At 56.5% G+C, this 6274-nt stretch overlaps 1 long non-coding RNA gene across 1 annotated transcript; it reads right to left on the reverse strand.

Moving 5' to 3' along the window:
• Positions 1-3194: 3194 nt before the first annotated feature.
• Positions 3195-5890, reverse strand: LOC129635855 (uncharacterized). The gene is made up of 4 exons (XR_008706495.1): positions 5868-5890; positions 4749-4815; positions 3930-4092; positions 3195-3312 (listed from the first exon to the last, which is right to left on the reverse strand). It is a non-coding gene; the product is annotated as an uncharacterized LOC129635855 (long non-coding RNA).
• Between the last annotated feature and the right edge of the window lie 384 nt (positions 5891-6274).

A 6274-nucleotide genomic window follows, 5' to 3' on the forward strand; every position in this document is an offset into this window, starting at 1 on the left:
CCGGCCCTCCTCCTCCCCGCCCCCTCCCACGCAAGGCGTCCCCTCCCCCCTGCCCCCCGCCAGGCTGTGCTGTGTGCAGGGGTTCATCTCCTCAGAGGCCGTGGCAGTCCACATGCTGGGGTACAGCTTGGGTCAGAAAGGACCTCAGAAGGCTGGAAAAAGTGGGTCGGAGATGGGCTTGCATTGTTCGCGCGCACTGCCAGCCACAGTCGCCAACCGGCAGCAGGCGACATGGAGCAGATGTCCAGGAGGACAAAGGCAGGCACAGTCCCCACCAGCCGCCCCTAATTGACGGCCTTTGTCCGCGCGGCCGGCGGGCTGGGGGACGAGGCGATCTCCTCTAACCTTCACGTTCCGCCCTCCCACCTTCCAGCCTCGTCCCTCAGCGCCCCCGACCCCCGAGCTGCAGGCCCAGAGGAGGCCAGGGGCCTCGAGGGGAGACAGTTTGCCGTTCTACTTGCACTCTTTTGTTTTATTGTGTTTTACTGTTTTCAAAAGTCAGCTGCTTTGAAGTCTCCTCTCTCAGTGCCGAGGGCCCCGCAATGTGATCACACAGTCAGCCCCGCGAGAACCCCCTGATTAGTGGGAGATCAAACCCGGCCCCCCTCTGGAAGGATCCTAGCCACAGACAGCTTGCCAGTAGCCAATTAGGGTAATTGGAAACTTCTGCCCCTGCAGGGGTCCCCGCTGGAACCCCGTGCTCCTCGGCCCCTGGCTTCCCTGTTCTCCGTTTCTAGCTTCCTTCCTCAAAGGGCCGACTGTCGTCGCTGGGAGAGCATTAAACCCGTCCTGGCCTGGGGCCTGGTAGTGAACCGGGCTCAGAAAGAGGCTGGCGAATTAAAACCGAAAAGCCCAGTGATGCTTCCCCGTGCCACACACACAAGTCTTGTCTCAAGCTCTCCCTGGGGGGCAGATTCAGGGAGAGGGGGACACCTGGTTCCCTAGGACTAACTCAACGAGCTGAGTCCTCAGCCGTGGTCTGTGCCCCCTGTGGGGGGAATCTCTGGGTATTACTGCCCCAGGGCTGTTGGGAGGGGTGTGTTTGCTGAGTCATGAGCAGGACTATCAGGGATCCCAGCAAGCCACCCGCTTTCCAGGCTGGCATCAAGGCTGGGGACACTTGGAGGGTCCGAGTCCTGGGGGCAGCCCCTTCTCTGACAGCTGGGGAGGAGGATGAGGGGCGGGCCCTGGGAGGCTAGCTTCGGGTCATCTCTGGTGTCTGCGCAGCCCCACTCCTGGTCTGGAGCCCTCATTTCCGTGAGGCCCCAGAAGGCGGCCTCAGAGCCCAGCAGTGTCCTCACTTGCTCTTCGGTTGAGGCCTGGGTCACCTTGAACCCCCGCCCCTGGCTGACTGGTCTGATCAGGCTGGAGGAAATGTCCCCTTGTTGAGTCTAGGAGAGCAGGCAGGTGGGGGTAGGGGGTGGCTTCCTCTGTACTCCCTGGCTTATCCATCCCACCAGCCGCCACCTCCCCGCCAGTCCCCAGGAAGAGCCTGTTGGGGAACAAGAGGAGGGGCACAGTTTACCTGGAAGGGGTCAGTGGCCTCTGCCAAGGAGTCCACACTGCCCCACCCCTGCCTTCTCCGCCCCCTTCCCCTTCCTCCTAAGCTCCTCCATCTTCTCCTCACCGCCTTTCCTGCACCTTTTGGCTTAGCCTGGGCCCAGAGACACCAGAGGCCCCACAGAAGGCCTTGAGGGAAGAGCTGGGCTGACGTCCGGATGCTCAGAGAGGCCCCTGGGAAATCGTGGCCCCACGGGGTCAAGCAGCCCCCAGCCCGGCAGGCAGCCGCTCCCTGGCCGCCCTCCGAGACCCGCACCTGGGCTGAAGGAAGGCCCTGCTTCCCTCAAGTGAGGTGTGTGTGAGTGTGCGTGTGAATGTGTGTGTGTGTGTCTACATGAGTACATCTACTGAGAAGGAAGCAGGGCCCTGGAAGAACGCTGAAGCCTAAAAGTGAGGCTGAAAGTAGAGGAAGCAGAAGAGGGGGTCTCCCATCCCAGCCTTGGGCTCAGAGAGCAGGCTTCCTGAAGGGTCCCCGGACACCATGCGCTCGAGGGCGATGTTCCCTGGACGCCGGGGCAAGTTAACATCTCGGCACCGCCTTCCTAAGGGCCCCTTCCTCCCGACAGCCTGCCTTGGTGGTCTTGCCTCAGGGCCAGCCCCACCTTGACTGTTAGGACCAGAGTGGGAAGGAGTGAGATATAAATATGTATACATATATAAATATATTTTTAATTACGTGTCGTGTCACCGTGGCCTCCAGACATATATGGTTCGCTTAGTTGATTCCACTGCTTGAGAGTGCTTCCTGGCTGATCCACATAACCGTCGGAGCTGTTTTTCTAAATGCAGGTTGCTGCCACTTTTTCAGATGTGGAAGGAAAACGTTCCCCCCTCTCCCCCCCAAAAATTTTTTTTTTTAAGGAAATAACAGTTAAGCCTAAACTCTGAGGCAGCTTCTCGCGGGAGACTACTTAGGAACTCGGGGGCAGACAGGAGTGCCCTCAGACCTCCGCCCCCTCCCCAGGCCACATCCCCCCGCTGACAGGGAGGCCGTGTCCAAGTTGACCTCTGAATGTATTTGATGGGAGGCGAAACTGGGTATTGCTTGGTCCTCTAAGGACTCAGTCCTCCTAAGGCTTGTGCGGTTTTCCCTCCTCGCCTGTGGCTCCCTCAGCTCTGAGCAGGCAAGGTCCCGCCATCCTGATGCGCGTCCCGTCTCTCCTGCCAGTCAAGATGAGGCAGTCATGGTTTTCCTCTCAGGCAGCCTGCCTGCTCGCCACAGTCCTGCTCCCACGGGCCTCATGGCTCTGCCTGAGCTCTGGGACTGCAGCCCCGAGAAGGCACCCCCCTCACCACCCCCAGCCTCCCCTGGACAAGGCAGGAGACCCCAGCACCCTCCCCAGTGGGTGTGCAACCCCAAACCCACTCTTCGTCTGCTCGTCCTTCCTTAACCTGTCTGTACACCTTTAAGGTTTGGGGATCGTCCTGTCCATCCGTGTAAATGTAAACGTGGGCCGAGTCGGTATTTATTCTAATTTTTATTTTTTATTTTATTTTCTCTGATGGATGGGGAGGGAGGGGGTGTGGGAAACGTCCCGCTCTGATCACGCCCTGGGCAGCTGCAGGGGCGGGGGCCCAGACAGCCAGGCCGCCGCAGGAGCAGCCCCGAGGGGCCGCACAGACGCCAAGCCCCAGGCTCTTATCTGGCATCAGAAGGCGGCCAGTGTTCCTCGTCCCGACAGACTGTCCGGCCTGCCCGCGAAGTCCTGTCCCTCAGCTGCCGGCGCTCTGTTGGGAAACCGCAGGCTGGGCCTTTGAGGACACAGATCAGAGAAATGGCAACTCTTCTCCTCTGCTCGGGACACTGGCACACAAGGGCTGCCTGCCTCGCCCGAGCCAGCTGGGAGCCTGGCGACGGGTCCTACCTCCCCAGAGCAGGGGGCCGGGGGCTTCCCGCCAAAGCTGCGGCAGAACCCTGCTCGTGCGACGACCACCTTCCCTCCCTTGGTATGTCCTGCTTTCCAGCTCAACCCAAACTACAAGTGGGTTTAAAAATAAACCACACCAAAAAACAGAAATGCCCTGAATCTGTTGTTCTTTGCGCGGTCAGCAAAGGAAATCTCTCCCAAAGGCTTTTGTGCCTCAGCGGGTCCTGGCAGAGGCCTCGGAGGAGCCCCTACCCAGGTGATGAGCTGGTGAGAAGATTCCCCGAGTTGGGCCACAGCGGGGAGCGGAGCCCAGGGGCTAGAGAAGGTTGGGAAGGGGTGGTCCAGGAGAACCCTGGGGAGGGAGACAGATGTCGTCCCCCTGCCCCCAGGCCGGGAACCGTGGCCTGTCCAAGGCAAGAGGAGTAACCCAGTCCTGCACAAAACTTTTCCACTGAAGACATGGTTTGCTGCATGTTTAACCACCTCATTCCCCAAACCTACCCCTCCTGTGAAAAAGTCAGTGACACTTGGCAATGACTCCTTTGAAGAAGACAGACTTGGGCAAAGCAGCTTCCAGAAGTCAGCAGCAAGTGGCTGTCCTGTCCCCATAGGTCAAGCCTGTCTTTCATCCGAGGGTCCCAAAGGGCCCCAGTGATTTCTTCTCCTGTGATGACACGTTCTTTGTTTTGCACAATCCCGTCCGTGACAAGACACTGGGGACACTGCCCCCTGGTAACAGGTCCCCTCGGGGATTCTTTCTGGCTAGACTTTGCCAGGCCTTCAGCTCCTTAGAGTGGCGACCGGAACACCCACACCCCTCGTGATTCCCTTGTCGGGCCAGGATGGCGGCCAGGCCAGCTCAGCAGCCCATGGAGGGTGTGTGGAGATTTCTGACCCACATGAAGCAGGGCAGCTCTGGCCTGAAGTACACCAGTTGGTAGAGGGAGATAACTTTTTATAATTAGACGATTGTCATTTGTGAAGCTGAAGTGTTTTACAAAAATGCAAAAGGGTTGGCGTAGAAAGTGAGGTGAAAACGCAAGGAGTTGGAGGGTAGAAGAAAGTGTGCGTGAGTGCTAAGTCCCTTCAGTCGTGTCCAACTCTGTGCCACCCGATGGACCGTAGCCCACCAGGCTCCTCTGTCCATGGGAGGCTCCAGGCAAGAATACTGGAGTGGGTTGCCATGCCCTCCTCCAGGGATCTTCCCACGCCAGGAATCACACCCGCATCACTTACATCTCCTGCATTGGCAGGCAGGTTCTTTACCACTGGTGCTACTTGGGAAGCCCAGAAGAAAAGGTAGGGAAGGAGAAATCTTACCAAACGCTGTTCATCAAAAGAGATTGTTCTGGGTTAATTCGTTCTGGTTCCAGAAGTTTACTGAAAACTACAAAACAAATATTCTGAATAATAAATGTTTCGATTCTGTATCTCACCACTACCTCTGCTTACATGTGTTATCTGTCCTGCTGAGGGTGGGTTACCTTTGTCCTAAGGTCTGTAGGAGGGAGGGACGGGAAGACTATTTCAGATGAATGAAGTAGAATACACACGTGTGTGCGCACACACATGACTTGTAGTACCAAGGCAAAGATAGCAGAAGAAGCAGGGATTGAGACGATGAAGTGGTTATACTTTAATATTAAAGCTTGTCTCTCATCCCCATGGTTTTTTCAGGGCCTTACATACACTGTCTCCGGTGGTTCAGAGGTGTAGGCAGGTGAGCATTTTTGATTCCCGTTTTACAGATGAGAAAACCAAGGCTCAGAGAGGTGATGTGACTGACCCAGAGCCCATGGCCGGTCAGGTCAATGGAAGAGTTAGGGGCCCCCCCTCCCCTCAGCCCAGAAAGCGAGTGTATCTTCAACAGCCTCAGCTCTGACTGCAGTGAGCACAGTCCCAGGGAGCCGGCCAGTCGCACCCGCCAGGCAGAAGGAGCAGCCAGCTGCTGGCTTGAGCCCGCCATGGGCAGGCTACATGGTCTTTTCCTCTTCATCCAAGGAAAGGAGGAGCATGATGAAATACCTTCAGATCAGAGGATTGCAGAGGGGTGGGGAGGAAGAGGAGCCAGCTTGCAAAGTTCCTTGCTATTCTGTGAAAGAATACATTGTAACGTCTTGCAAACTGGATCTCCTCCGGGCCAGAGGTTCTCAAGGTGGGGAGGAGATGAGGGAGACCCTCCTGGAGAGGGGCACATTCAGGCCTGAGATCAATATTCAAATTGCCTGGGAAATTTTTCCAACTACATGCTGAGAAGGAACACACATACGCCAACATTTTCAGAATTTTGGTGTTAGGGGGCCCCTCTTACTGGTGAGCACGCACGGGCCATACCCTCTGAGTGACAGGAGCGAACACGGCATGTGCAGGCCGCAGACAGGGCTCTCAGGAAGGCGGAACTAGCCCACGGGGACAGCAGGCCACGCTGCCGCATCTCACCTCAGTTTGCAGTACTGGGTCCTGTCGTCGGAGCTGAGACGAGGCTGCCCAGCACATTAGCAACGGTGGAAAGGGCTCCAGGACAGTCCTTGAGTGTGGACAGAGTACACACCATGGACTCCAGGCCACATCATGACTCACAGGCCCTGGGCCCTTGTATGCCTACATAGGCCCATCCTCCTTAAAAAAATATAAAAATTGTATTTTATGACTATCTTGGCACAAAGATGAAGATAATATTCCTTATTAAAACTTTTTTTTTTCAATCTAAAAATTCATTTATTTCTGATTTTAAAGAGCTGAAAACAGGGCTTCCCTGGTGGCTCCATGGTAAAGAATCCACCTGGCAAATGCAGGAGACACGGATTTGATCCCTGGTCCGAGAAGATGCAGTAAAGCAACTAAGC

Source organism: Bubalus kerabau, chromosome 21, assembly GCF_029407905.1.
Source record: "Bubalus kerabau isolate K-KA32 ecotype Philippines breed swamp buffalo chromosome 21, PCC_UOA_SB_1v2, whole genome shotgun sequence".
In the NCBI taxonomy this organism is placed as follows: domain Eukaryota; kingdom Metazoa; phylum Chordata; class Mammalia; order Artiodactyla; family Bovidae; genus Bubalus; species Bubalus kerabau.